A 15,188-nucleotide genomic window follows, 5' to 3' on the forward strand; every position below is an offset into this window, starting at 1 on the left:
TCAGTAGCGAATCGGCTGCTCCAGGAAGGCGTCGGAAAGGAAGATTTAATGTCCTTGTCACCCATACAGACATCACCCTGATTTCGCTGAAGTCCAAATCGGTTCACATAACCCCCTTGCTTGAAATCCTTTAAGGGTTCCTCACCTTACATGGGATTGGGCCTCAATGCCCCAGCAAGGCATGCAAGGCCTTTAGTGGGCTGAATCCTCACCTGTCCGTCTCTCCAACCTCTCTACTCCCACCCACCCACCTCAGCAACAGGGTCCACAGACAGTTCTCCAAACACATCTTTCCACCTTGCTCATGCTATTCCCTCTCCCTGGAACCTTCTTTCCCAGGAAACCCTGACTCAGTGCATCCTCTGTGCAACTCCCCATGACCTTTCCTCTCTCCTCCACAGAAAGAGGAGCTTCTTTATCTTCTGGGTTCCTAAAACCCTTTGTAGACACCCTTCTAATCTAGCCCATGACAACATAATTATTTGTTCATTGCTTTGTCTCCCCCAACTAGACTATGAGGTCTTTCAAGGGGAAAGCCTGAGGTCTGAGCTTTTTAAATCATTAATGCCTAACATTATGACAGGAACATGGTAACTGTTTAGAAAATGTTTGATAAATGAATGAAGGTTTGCCTGCTAAGCCTCTGCCAGAAAAATGTGAAAAACAGAATGTAGTTACACCAACATTCCACTAGAGAGAGGGAGGTAAAACTTTATCCCCTCTAGTGTAGCATTTTAGCCTTGTTCTCAGTCAGGTGAATATAATCTTTTTTTTTTTTTTTTTTTTTTTTTTTTGCGGTACGCGGACCTCTCACTGTTGTGGCCTCTCCCGTTGCGGAGCACAGGCTCCGGATGTGCAGGCTCAGCGGCCATGGCTCACAGGCCCAGCCGCTCCGCGGCATGTGGGATCTTCCTGGCCCGGGGCACAAACCCGTGTCCCCTGCATCGGCAGGCGGACTCTCAACCACTGCGCCACCAGGGAAGCCCCAGGTGAATATAATCTGATAAAATATTTCAGTTTTAGGCTAGGCCTAATATAAAACAACCTCTGATAAGCTTGAGGAAACATAATTATTACAGGTCACTCTATGCCAGTCTCTGGGTTTCACAATGGATAGTTCTTCTGGGTACAGATGAATAGAAAGTGAATGAATAGGCACTATATATAATATGAATAGGCACTATATATAATAGTGTTTTACATTTTCAAGTTATGTAGAGTGCATTGAAATGCATTACAAAGCTTTTCTCTTTTCAGACATAATCTCGTTATCTAAAACATGCTCCACCTAGAAAGCTCATTGCTCCTTACCCAATAAACGCTGTGGAATCCGATGACTACCCAGCTCTCTAATTTCCTGTTGCCCTATATCCCTCATACCCTGTCTTGAACACACACACATGCTGTTCATGAAGTCAGCTGAAACAACTCATACAGCCTAAAATCTAGAATCTAGATTAATCTCAAGTTCAATACCGATGTTCAATGAGCGTGACAGGCTGACAAACGCTCAAAGGCAGCAGATGACCCTCCCCCCTGGCCCCCAACCCCCATCAGCACCAAAACTCTGACTGAGCTGCTTCCTTAGCACCCAGCATCTATCAGTTTAGCATTCATCACAGTGTATCGTCAGAGTCTGCATACGTATCCATACCTGGATGGGCTGAGAGCTCCTTGCAGAGGCTGGAATGGATCTTATTCTTCCCCAGCCTCAGCTACTAGCACAGCACCTGGCACGTGGTGTTTAGTACATTTTTTTTAATGAATAAACAAGCTCATTTCATTATACAGGTAGCGAGAGACTGATTTCTGCCAGCCCTCTCAGGAAGAGGCTGGATGGCTTTGGGGTGTTCACAGTCATGTATGCATACATGTGGTGGAGGAGACTGTCTGATTTGAGGCATCTAGGAGGAGACAGATGTGTGGGTGCACACACACCTTCCCCAGAATCTTCCCAAATCAGTAGCTGAGGTGTCAGAGCTTTCATAATTAGAGAGTCATACCTTTGGATTATTTATGGCTCCCTGTCAACATATCTTGAACACATGTGCCGTTGTTACCACTTATATTATCACATAAATTTCAAAACTCAAACTTCCCCAGCATCTGATCTGTATCCTCAAATTGTGCTCCTTCCCCACCTTCCCATTCCTGCTCTGTTGAGAATCTCAGATAGACTCCTGTTTCCTTTCTGTGGTTTGTATTAGGACATAGTTTGTCTTTTCAAATACATCACTATATGTCAAATAAGCGCTTTCAAATCATGTACACCATAATACTTGCAAGGGATTAAAACACATCAATTTGTATAATTCCATGAGTTCATAATGATACTAAAAATTAAAAAAAAACCTTGATTGGTCAACATGAGAAGATCCAGTGAATTGACTCCTTGTGTTGAAAATTAGTAAATGAAGGGAGAGACTCAAGCATTTCTTCTGCTTTTCCTATACAAACAGTACCACTGGGTAAGCAAAATTTAGGGGAAGGAAAAGCTTGCTTTCATAGAAATAGTCCAGCAAGTAAGTGAAGAAGAAATGATAGAATTAGAATATCACCTCATGATAGAATTAGAATGTGACCTCTAATGAATTAACGAATTTAGACATTGACTACCAATGACGGGTAACATCACAAAATGAAAGACAACCAGACGGTATACGCCTCCTGATGGAAGTCTAAAATATCAGCTATAATGAAATCTGATCAAAGTTCTAAATCCCACAATGTATTCGCGAGAGACACAGAGAACAGCAGAACATGTTCAACTAACAGTGTAAAAAAAAAAAAAAGACGACATTTATGAGACAATCAGAAATCTGAATACTGACTGGTTACATGATGATATTAAATAATTGTTATCATCTTTTTTTAGGTGAAATAGTGCCATTGTAGCTATGTTAAAGAAAGAACCCTTATCTTTTAGATATTTAGAAATAAATATTTACAGATAAAATAATACAATGTCTGGGATTTGCTTCAAAAATAATACAGGGGCGGGAGGTAGGGGTAGTGGGTGGGCATACCTTGCATTGAAGCCGAGGGATAGGAACATGGGAGTATATTATACTGTTTTGTCTACTTTTGTATATACTTGAAATTTTCCAAAGAAAAAGTTTTTAATAAAGAAAAACTAACACTTTTCTGAATATTCTGACCATCTTGTCTTAAGGGACAGCCACCCCCCTCCCACCCCTTGAGATCGTTATCCTAGGGAGTCTCCCCGAATTGAAAATACCCAAGTAACATTAATTCATCAGCCTCTCTTTACAAACTAGTATAAAAGATTATTTCCTGGATTGTTTTTACCCCAGAAAATACTGAGTCCCTGAGGGCAAAGGGCAAAGAAAACCCTGCAGGAGGGAAAAGGAAGGGCTGAGCGTGAGAAGAAGAAAGGGAAGAACAAATTTTGCCTTTATTACAATTTTCCCAGGGCCTTCACTAGTTGGCACATGCATCTTCTTTGTGTGGGTTTTACTAAGAGAACTTTCACTGGAGGCATGAAAAATATGTTTCAATTCCGAACTCTCAGGTTAAAATTTCACAAAGCATCCCCTTTTATGTTGTCAAAGGCTAATATAAATACTTTCAGAAGCGGGCTCAGTGAGCCAATGATGAGAGCACTTGGGTGGAGCTAGGGCACAGTTGTGTCTGAACCTGGGAACAGTCTAGAGCTGTCCATAGGACTACAATGACATGGAAAGCAGGAGAGAGTAAAGAGTCACATCAAGTGCTCAAGAGTATAGCTTTTTATAGCAGATCTCTGGAAGAACACCAAGAAACTGGTTGCCTCTGGGGAAGGAAGCTGGGGCACTTGGAATAGGGTGGGAGGAGAAAAAACATTGTATGACTTTATTGTCATAGCCAGGTTATACTGTGGTTAGTGCCTTAGTATGTATGATGACATTTGCAAGCAGCCTTTTGTTTACATAAGTGCCTGTACTTTTTATCTTGAAATGAGACAGAAGACACATGTCTGTTTGTTTCTGGGTTCCTTGGCTGGGCCATCTGCTGGCACTACCTGCTGTTTGCATATTTTCTTTTTTTTTTTTTTTAATTATTTATTTATGGCTATGTTGGGGCTTCGTTTCTGTGCGAGGGCTTTCTCTAGTTGTGGCAAGCGGGGACTACTCTTCATCGCGGTGCGCGGGCCTCTCACTATCGTGGACTCTCTTGTTGCAGAGCACAGGCTCCAGGCGCACAGGCTCAGTAATTGTGAATCACGGGCCCAGCTGCTCCGCGGCATGTGGGATCTTCCCAGACCAGGGCTCGAACCCATGTCCCCTGCATTGGCAGGCAGATTCTCAACCACTGCGCCACCAGGGAAGCCCTACATATTTTCTTGATACTCCCTCCCCTTGCCTCCGTACGCCACCCTAAGCTCCCAGAATCTAATTAGGAGTAGATGGTCCCCAGAACGACAAAACTAGGATTTTAATAGTTGTAGTGCGACTTCTATAGGTGTGACATGGTATTGGACAAAGCTCCTATTCTCTCACAGACGCTCCCCTAATAGCAGAGGCAGTGAACACTATCTTTGATGGCTCCTATTTTACCTTAAATATTCAGGTGAATTCTGTGGTTTATGATTGACATTGTAAGTTACTATTAGAAAAAAAGTGTCTCTGTGTTTATCCTGTGGTTTTTGTTTTGTTTTTTCGGTACGTGGGCCTCTCACTGTTGTGGCCTCTCCCGTTGCGGAGCCCAGGCTCCGGACACGCAGGCTCAGCGGCCATGGCTCACGGGCCCAGCCGCTTCGTGGCACGTGGGATCTTCCCGGACTGGGGCATGAACCCGCGTCCCCTGCTTCGGCAGGTGGACTCTCAACCACTGCGCCATCAGGGAAGCCCTATCCTGTGGTTTTTAAGTATCCCTGCACACTCTGCCTGTCTCTAGAGTATTAAGTCCAGTTGCGCTGTTTTTACCTCTTTGTTTATTGAGATTATTATTTACTTGCATTAAAATGTACCAATTTCAAAGGTACAGTTTGATTAATTTTGGTAATTGTATACCAGGTGTAACCACCACCACGACCCAGATATAGAAAAGTTACTTACCCTTTAAAAGTTTTCCATCCCAATTTGCCCCAATTCAGTTTTGAGACACTTTATTGAGTTTTACTGCTTTCTCTAACATCGACTCTCCGGGTGATTTAGGAAAGTCACTTTACCTCTCTGGATGTGTTTTTGCTTTTATAACATGAAAAATGCCAGAACAGATGTGTTACCAAGGGCCCTTGCAATACTTTCAGAAAATGAGGGGGTAGGGTAAGGGCGGGAATCTCAGCCTTGCGTCCTCATTCTTCACATAGCACACGCACGTGGCAGATCCTAGTGGGAAAAGCCTGTGGTCGCATCAGAGAGAATTAGGTTTCCATCTCCTCTCTTGCTAGTGTGTGTGTAACCTTTTGTAAGCATCAGCTTTCTCATCTCCAATATCAGGCTTATTAACAAGGCCTATTTGTTTACTGTTGTGAGGATGAATTGAGATGCACCGGCAGCCTTAAATGTTAGTTGGTATTTGTATTATGGCATAATAGAAAGGCACTGCATTCAACCATCTCAGTTACTACACGTTTATGCAGGCTGATTCTCACAGCCACGCCTGTCGTACAAGCGCGACGTAAAGCGGGTCTGCTTTATGGCACCCTGCTTCCGCCGTAAAGCGCTGTTGGCAATCCCGCGTGAGTGGGTTGACGAGACGACTTCCAGGTGAAAAACGCGATTCTTGGAGGTTGGCTGACTTGACGTCTTCCCCATGGGCAAACGCGGGAGCCGGAGCCGGAGCCGGAGCCAGAGCCAGCTGCTCAACTCCCTAACTAAAAAGCAGAAGAAGCATCTAAGGGATTTCGGCGAGGAGCATCCCTTCTATGACAGGTATGGAGAGGCGAGGCTGGGACCGGCGCTGCCGGCGTCCTTTCCCGGTGGGAGCCCGCGTGTCCCCGCGTTTGGTCCGCCGGTGCCCCGGGGGTAGTGACAGGGCAGCTCCCGCCGCGTGCCACGCTGCCCCGGCGCCGGCCTAGCTCGCCCGGGGATCCTGGCGGCTTCCCGCCTGAGATGGGGTTCTTCGCCGGTCTTCCTACCCTTTGTTGAGCCTGTAGTTTTATGCTAGACGGCACGCCTCCTGTGTGGCGACTGGGCAGAGATTTTATAAGCTTGTGTTCGTTTTCTATGTTTTTAAAGAATTGCTTGGGGGCTTCCCTGGTGGCGCAGTGGTTAAGAATCCGCCTGCCAAGGGAGGGGACAGGGGTTCGAGCCCTGGTCCGGGAAGATCCCACATGCCGCGGTGCAAGTAAGCCCGTGCGCCACAACTATTGAGCCTGCACTCCAGAGCCCGCGAGCCACAACTACTGAGCCAGGGTGGTGCAACTACTGATGCCCGCGAGCCTAGAGCCCCTGCTCCGCAACAAGAGAAGCCACCTGTCGCCGCAACTAGAGAAAGCCCGGGCGCAGCAACGAAGACCCATAGCAGGCAAAAATAAATGAATTAAATAAGTTAAAAAAAATAAAAAAAGAATTGCTTGGGACCCTCGACATCACCTATCTATTCAATGACCATGAGGAAACTAATGTTTGGGTAGTTGTGGGTTCCTCTCTAAGTGTCCAGACTCTCAGTTATGATCTTAGTGCTCATCCCACCCCTTTGGGCTGCTTTATCAACAGTTAGAGGGATAGTCTACTTAAGAAATCTGCTAGAAAAGGTGAACCCCGAGGGCTTTTATTTGCCAAAATTTCCCGTCTTTTGGATGAGAGCCTGTTACTGTGTGACTGTAGTATTTGTCATGTGGTCTTGTTAGACTTTTTCATTCGTCTCTTATTATCTATTTGGCATATCCTTCCAAAACCTGTCCAAATGCATATGGAGTTTTTACTTGACAATAGATATAATGTATTTATAACGGTATAGTCTGCCATGTTCATTTAAAGTTGTATCATTAGACTTTTCCTAATTGCTGCCTACTAGTAGTTAAAGTTTAACATTGCCTGTTTCTTCTCAGGGTTTCCAGAAAGGAAGCAAAACCACAGACTTGTCAACTGGTAATGCTTTATACCTTCTTTATGATAGTAGATTCTGGACTGTTACTTTTAAGATTATATATGGTAGTAAAGTTTGGCTACATTTCCACTCTCTTTGATTTTAGTTGTAAGCTATACTTTAGTAATATTGCTTAGTTTTAAGTGCAGATGTCTGTTAAAATGCCATTGTGATAACTAATATAGTATAGAGTATGAAACTGTCCTGAGAGATTAGCCTGTTAGAACCTGTTAAGGAGGCTTACCAGAGGGCTCTTGGTGAATCCTAAGAGGGCATGTCATGTTTGCTTAACATAAAATAGAGTGCAAAATCATCAAAGGTCTTATTTCATTACCACAGACTCAGAAATAAAGTATACTTTTTTGTTGTAAGTTTTCCTGTTGCTCCTTTAAAGGTGCCAAGTGTCTGACACATAGGTTAGATCGCCTTATAACCTAAAGCTCCATGTGTTTAGTTTGTTGTCTTCCCATGTGGAACATGAGCAGTTCAAAGAAGAGGAAGCGCTTCTAGAATCATAGCTAGATTAGTTGTTTGAAACAAATTTGGTGCTAGGTTTGGTTGAATAGATAGGACTGCGTATTTGCAGAAAAGCTAGTTTTTATTTAGAAAAGTCTGAACTTGATTCCACTGTGGACCTGATGATAGTCGTGGGGTAGCAACAAGGACAGTATAATTTTTGTTTTTAAAATCCCCATTTTCCTTTTAGTCAGAGAGTTTATAGATACTTCAAGTTCTGAAAGTGAAGCATAGAGTGAACCAGAACAAGTTTCTGGTTACAACAGACTACTTGCCACATTAAAGGATGTCTCCAAGGAAGATGAGGAGGAGGAAGAGGAAGAAGACAGTGTTCTAGATGAGACAGAAATGAATCTTGAAGATGGCGATAGTGACGTCATTGTGGAGGAAGAGATGGCAGTGGAGTCCACTGACATGCAGAAGAGTGAGTGTCTGTGATGTGGGTTTATCATCTTTGCAGGGACCACAGACAGATTGCCCCAGGGGCAGGGTGCCTTGTACCACAGAGCTGGGTGAAAGCACATGGATTCAAAGCAGAGATTCTTAACATTGTTGGGCTCTGTGATATCTTCAAGAATCTGATGAAAACACATGACCCTCTGGCCATAAAAATGCAGAAATGACATTTTTGCTTATGATTTCCAGGATTTCATCAATCCTACTTCAAATTCCCCTGATTGGGAGGAAAGGGAACATAATTCTGTTTTTGTAATGGTCTCAATTTATGAAAGAGATGATTGTTCCTGCCTTAGAGGAACCAAGTTTAATGGAAGATAGACATAAAATATACAAAACTTTTCAAGCACCGAATCTGAATGGAACCGATAAATATAAGGTATTAAAGAGATGCAAAGTGGTCACATGCTGCCAGGGTGAATGAGGGGAGGCTTCAGAGAAGAGCTGGGACTGAAAGGTTAAAGGGACTCTGTCTCACTCAGACATCTAGGTGACTTTTTTTTTTTAATTATTATTAATTAATTTATTTTTGGCTGCATTGTGTCTTTGTTGCAGTGCGCCGGCTTCTCACTGTGGTGGCTTCTCTTGTTGTGGAGCATGGGCTCTAGGCACGTGGGCTTCGGTAGTTGTGGCACACGGGCTCAGTAGTTGTGGCTCACGGGCTCTAGAGCACAGGCTCTGTAGTTGTGGCGCACGGGCTTAGTTGCTCGGCGGCATGTGGGATCTTCCCAGACTAGGGCTTGAAACCACGTCCCCTGCATTAGCAGGCGAATTCTTAACCACTGTGCCACCAGGGAAGTCCCCATAGGTGACTTTTTAATTTAACTTTAAAATCAACTTTCTTGAAGTATGAATTAACATTCAACGAGGTGTACCCGTTTTAAGCATGTAATTTGATAAGTCTTGACAAATGTGTATATCTATATTGTCGTCGCCAAAGTCAAGATACAGAACACTTCCAATACCTGCAAAAAGTTCCTTCTTGTCCTTTTACAGTCAGTTTCCCAGGCCTGGCATCAGGCAACCACTGACATGCTTTCTTTCACTATGTATTAGTGTTTCCTATTCTAGAAATTCATATGAATGGAAGCATACAACAAGTACCCTTTTGCACGTGGCTTCTTTGGCTCCTCATGTTGTTGTGACTCATCCGTGTAGCTCATATTAGTAATTCATTTCTTTTTATTACTGGAATAGTAGTCCATTGTCTGAATATATCTGGGTAACTTTATATTCTATTATCTTAATGCCTACTTGCCTTACTGTATTTTTTTCTATACTTTAAGGTGTCACACACCATTCTTAGTATTTTCATTCATCACTTGGACTCGGATAAAAAAAATCGTTGCCTCAGACTTAGGGATTGTTTTAATTTTGTTGGTTTTCCAGTTTTCTTTCATGTTTTAGGTTTTTAAAAATGAAAAGTTTGGCTTTTTAAATTATAAAAGTAATATATATTTACTGTAAAAATTTAAGAGGGTAATATAGTTAACGTATATCTCCTCCACCGTGGGATGAACACCTTTAACATTTTATAGAACCTTCCAGACTACTTTTTTATGGATATATGAGTGAATATATATTTGTGTGTATGTGCATAATGGCCTCATACATTTCTGTAAGTTACTTTTTTCTTTAATAATATAACGTGTGTAACTGTGGGTTACTGCAGCTAGAACCCTGGTGTCCAAACTCCCAGGCAAATCTCCTTCTACTACATTACACTACCATGGGGAGGTTTAAAAAAGAAAGGGAAAGTATGAAGGGTGATTTTTCCATAAATTAAATCAACTTTAAAAGGCGCATTTGGAGAGTCAGAGAGTACTGATATTGTTAGAAAGAAGAAAGGTTTAAAAGCTGGTTAAATCTCATTAAAAAAAAATCCATATGTACCACATTGTAAAAAAGAGAAGGAAGATGGCGTTCATGATTACTGGGCTGGCAGGGTAGGGGACAGTTGCATGCTGGGGGTGACTCTCGTACTGGCTCTTCCACTCTTCACACTTGTGCTCGGCCAGGGCCAGGGACCGCTGAGGGAGATCAGAGGAGAGCGTGGTGCCTTGGGGGTTCCAGGGAGTTGTGCAGCTGGCTCCCTTGCCACCCAGACTGCCCCAGGGTTCCCAGCCCCAAGGATTATGGAGCATCCCCACACCTGTTTGCTCTGCAGTTGCTGTTGTGCACGCATTTTCTCCTCCAGCACTTTCTGCAGTGTCTCCTTGGCCTTCTGCTCATAGCTGTTTTTCTGGTCTTGCATCTGTAATAGCAAGTTATTCATTCCCCAAGAAGTGTATTTCTGTAAATTTGAGGCAATTCAACAAATACACATTGACCTACTGTGTGCTAAAGCCTGAGCAGGGATACAGAAATGAAAAGAAATTGGTCCTTGCCCACAGGGCAGAGATGTCAGTAATCTGGTGGACCTTCTTCCAGGCTGGAGGCAGGCAGGGAGAGTCCCTCAGGTGATGTGAGAGGTGAGTGGGGATAAAAAACTGCCCTGGGCATGCTGGGCCTTCTCCCCTAGGCCTTCCACAGGCATTTGAACTCCGACATTTCCAAAGGGAAATCATCTTTCTAAACCTGCTCCTATCTCAGTGGCCAGCATCACCCCCCACCCAGTCTCCCAAACCCTAAACCAGGGAATCATCCTTGATTTCTCTCTCACCTTCTTCAAGGACTCAGTTCCTCATCAAGCTCTGTCAAGTCAGCGTCTTTAACGGCTCCTTCGTTACCTGTATCCTCTATCCCTACCGCCACCTCCTTAGTTCAGACCCTAGTGACACTATTATATGGATTATATAGAGACTATGTGTTATCTTCATGCCTTGCCTCCCTTCAAACCCTTTTCAGTCCTGCAGCTAGAGGGTTCTTTCTAAAACTTAAATCTGATCCCATCACAACCTGCTTAAATCTCTCAGTGTTTCTCAGTGTTCTAAGAATCAGGTCCAAACTCCTTGGCATGGTTCCTACTTACAAGCCCAGACTTTCATCTCATGCTGCCTCCACGCAAGCTGAACTGCTTGTAGGTCCCCTAAGCACTGTGCTTTTCAGCCTCTGCCTTTGCCCATAAAGCTTCTTCTGCTTAGAGTATCGTGACCCACGCTTCTCACCTGGTTAATTTCTACCCATGTTCAAGATTCAGCCCTAGAATCATAAATTCTGATAAACTTAGCCAACCATACCTACCCCCCGACTCTTTATGGATTAGGCAGTTTTACTGGTGTGCACATAGTATCTATATTTCTGATCTGTGGACTCATCTGTCTCCTTTAAGGGATTGTAAACTCCTTTGAGGCAGGGAGCATTTTTATTTTTGTATTTTTTGTATTTTATTTATTTATTTATTTATTTATTTATTTTTATTAGTTTCTGCTTTATAACAAAATGAATCAGTTACACATATACATCTGTTCCCACATCCCTTCCTCATGCATCTCCCTCCCTCCCACCCTCCCCATCCCACCCCTCCAGGCGGTCACAAAGCACCGAGCTGATCTCCCTGTGCTCTGCGGCTGCTTCCCACTATCTATCTACCTTACATTTGGTAGTGTATATATGTCCATGCCTCTCTTTCGCTTTGTCACAGCTTACCCTTCCCCCTCCCCATATCCTCAAGTCCATTCTCAAGTAGGTTTGTGTCTTTATTCCCGTTTTACCCCTAGGTTCTTCATGACATTTTTTAAAAATTCCATATATATGTGTTAGCATACGGTATTTGTCTTTGTCTTTCTGACTTACTTCACACTGTATGACAGACTCTAGGTCTATCCACCTCATTACAAATAGCTCAGTTTCGTTTCTTTTTATGGCTGAGTAATATTCTGTTGTATATATGTGCCACATCTTCTTTATCCATTCATCCGATGATGGACACTTAGGTTATTTCCATCTCCGGGCTATTGTGAATAGAGCTGCAATGAACATTTTGGTACATGTCTCTTTTTGAATTATGGTTTTCTCAGGGTATATGCCTAGTAGTGGGATTGCTGGGTCATATGGTAGTTCTATTTTTAGTTTTTTAAGGAACCTCCATACTGTTCTCCATAGTGGCTGTACCAATTCACATTCCCACCAGCAGTGCAAGAGTGTTCCCTTTTCTCCACACCCTCTCCAGCTTTTATTGTTTCTAGATTTCTTGATGATGGCCACTCTGACTGGTGTGAGATGATATCTCATTGTAGTTTTGATTTGCATTTCTCTAATGATTAATGATGTTGAGCATTCTTTCATGTGTTTGTTGGCAGTCTGTATATCTTCTTTGGAGAAATGCCTATTTAAGTCTTCTGCCCATTTTTGGATTGGGTTGTTTGTTTTTTTGCTATTGAGCTGCATGAGCTGTTTATAAATTTTGGAGATTAATCCTTTGTCAGTTGCTTCATTTGCAAATATTTTCTCCCATTCTGAGGGTTGTCTGTTGGTCTTGTTTATGGTTTCCTTTGCTGTGCAAAAGCTTTGAAGTTTCATTCGGTCCCATTTGTTTATCTTTGTTTTTATTTCCATTTCTCTAGGAGGTGGGTCCAAAAGGATCTTGCTGTGATTTATGTCATAGAGTGTTCTGCCTATGTTTTCCTCTAAGAGTTTGATAGTTTCTGGCCTTATATTTAGGTCTTTAATCCATTTTGAGCTTATTTTTGTGTATTGTATTAGGGAATGATCTAGTCTCATACTTCTACATGTCCCTGTCCAGTTTTCCCAGCACCACTTATTGAAGAGGCTTTCCTTTCTCCACTGTACATTCCTGCCTCCTTTATCAAAGATAAGTTGAGCATATGTGCGTGTGTTTATCTCTGGGCTTTCTATCCTGTTCCATTGATCTATCTTTCTGTTTTTGTGCCAGTACCACACTGTCTTGATTACTGTAGCTTTGTAGTATAGTCTGAAGAGGGAGCATTTTTAAAAAAATAAAATTATTTTTGTAGGCTTGGGGATCTGAACAATACTTAGTAAAGTCAAGTTTTAAAAATTAATACATTTGTATTTTTAGAATTTCTCCTGGCTTCAAGGTCAAAAAGAAAAAGACACAAGAGCAGCTTTGCAAATTCCCTGGGGGTCTTGCCTTTCCAGTGCTTTTCATCTTTACACTCTGTGATTTTTGGGAAAGCAGGAGCCTTTTACTGTCGCTTCTGGGTTACCCAACTGGGTAAGAGATAGTCTAGATAATGCAGATTTAGAGTTCAATATCAAATCATTTCCATTTAGCTTTGGAGTCATCTGAAAATTTGGATTTAAATGTTGAGTGGGTCTTATGTTCTTGGAATTGTCATTAGAAACCAGATACAGGAGTTACTGGTTGAGATCATACATGGTTATGTCCAGGTTATTGGACTTAACCATGCTGGTCACTGACCAGCTTTATCCCCCTTTGAAAACGAGTAGACTGGCATTCTGGATTATATGTCAGTCTCTTACGAGCTTGGTTGGCATTACTGAAAAAATAAAAGTTGTGGATCCGCAAACCCATAGACTCTATAGGCTATGTTCCCCTGCAGAATTCTAACTACATGGCCACCTTATCTTCCTAACATCAAGTGGGAGCAGTCTGGCCGGTCCATCTCGTTCTCTTGATCTTGAGTCCTCTGCAAAAGACATCCCCCTTTTCTGCACCAGCACATACGTCACAGCCCTGAAGAAAGTGTAGACATCTGAGATACGTTAACAGTGGGGGAGGGCTGATATCCCGTGAACAGACACATAGATGCCTGTTAGACCTGGAAATTGAAAACCAGAGAGGCGGGGCCACACTGGTTTTGGCCCAGGCCACCAGCCACTGGTGTTCCCAGCAAAATGTTCCCAATGTGGGAGTTTGAGGAAGCAGGGAAAGGCAGGTGGTGTGAGTTTATTAGGACTTGAGGCCCTCAGCCTCACACTGAGGCCAGCTGAACCCCCAGAGCGTGCTTCCTGCCCTCCTATGGGCTGCTACTCCTAAAGGTACTTGGTTTCAACAGTTATTTGTGCATCAGGTTAAAGACTGAAGGGAGAGGGAACTGCAAGCCTAAATTCTTCATATCATACGCCACCTCCCTTTCTCTTCTTATTATATAAGCAATTCATGTGAAAAACAAATAAGGCAAGCAAAACAAAACAAAATTACCTGAAATCTTGCTATCCAAAAGTTGCCATTAGTATTTTGGTGTATACGTGTTCCAGATTTTTCTTTATTTTTAACCCTTCATTAAGGCCATTGTAGTCTTGACAGATGATGCTGGCACAAGCACTTGAGATGAGACTCCTGTTTTTAAAATACTGTATTTGCATTTGGCTGAATTTGTCTCAGGCCCTGCCTTGCCTGGTCCCCAGCGTGGTGTTTTCTGCTGCAGTCTCTGTAAATTGGAGTTGGGGTGATGGGGCGGTCAGGCAGGGCTGTGTGTATCTGTGTCTGTATGAGGGAGGGCGGGCACACTTTCCAGTGTTTCTGGGCAACAATCAGGCACTCACTGCAGTTTCCTATCCCTCAGGCCTGGGCTGTGGAGACAGGGGAAGTACCAGGAAGGGGTGGACGACCCCGACCCAGCTAAATGGAAGGCCCAGCTCCGCTGTGCGCTCAACAAGAGCAGGGAATTCAACCTGATGTACGACGGCACCAAGGAGGTGCCCATGAACCCAGTGAAGATATATCAAGTGTGTGACATCCCCCAGCCCCAGGGCTCTATCATTAACCCAGGTGAGGCCCCAGCTGCTGGGGAGAAGGTGGACAGTGTGCCAGGTTCCCGGCTGGACCCTTAAAGCGATAGTCGACTTGAAAGTCGCCTCGCTTACAAAGTTGAAGACTGGTAAATAAAGCAAGAAATGCTGTCCCTAGAAAGAACCCAGAGAACAAAAGATATAAACTCAGCACAGTCTTCCTGCCCACCCAGTGGAACAGTAAAGCATTAGAAAGAAGAGGGGGTATTGAGTTCTATAAAAAATAACTTCTCTTGGGACTCAACACTGAGAAGAGAGGCCAGGTAGTTTAGAAGACGGAGGGCTTAAAACTTAGAAGGTCTGAGTTATAAACCTCGGTCTTTCCATTTCACTACTTGCGGGACATTGAATCAAGTCATTCAACGTTTTGAGCCTCAGCTTCTTCCACTATAAAATCTGGGTTCTCATCTTTCCTGCGTATTTCAAAGGCTGTTCTAAGAATCAATTGCCATGACATTATGAAGGCTATTAAGTTCTCTTTATAAATGATGGGTAAGTGATCA

At 43.2% G+C, this 15,188-nt stretch overlaps 1 long non-coding RNA gene across 1 annotated transcript; it reads left to right on the top strand.

The window, feature by feature from the left end:
- Window positions 1-6,980: 6,980 nt before the first annotated feature.
- Window positions 6,981-14,783, top strand: LOC308611023. Its single transcript, XR_014014754.1, has 3 exons — window positions 6,981-7,037; window positions 7,742-7,975; window positions 14,460-14,783. It is a non-coding gene; the product is annotated as an uncharacterized lncRNA (long non-coding RNA).
- Window positions 14,784-15,188: the final 405 nt, after the last annotated feature.

This window comes from Mesoplodon bidens (genome assembly GCF_964165515.1).
Source record: "Mesoplodon bidens genome assembly, contig: HAP1_SCAFFOLD_240, whole genome shotgun sequence".
Classification (NCBI taxonomy): Eukaryota; Metazoa; Chordata; class Mammalia; order Artiodactyla; family Ziphiidae; genus Mesoplodon; species Mesoplodon bidens.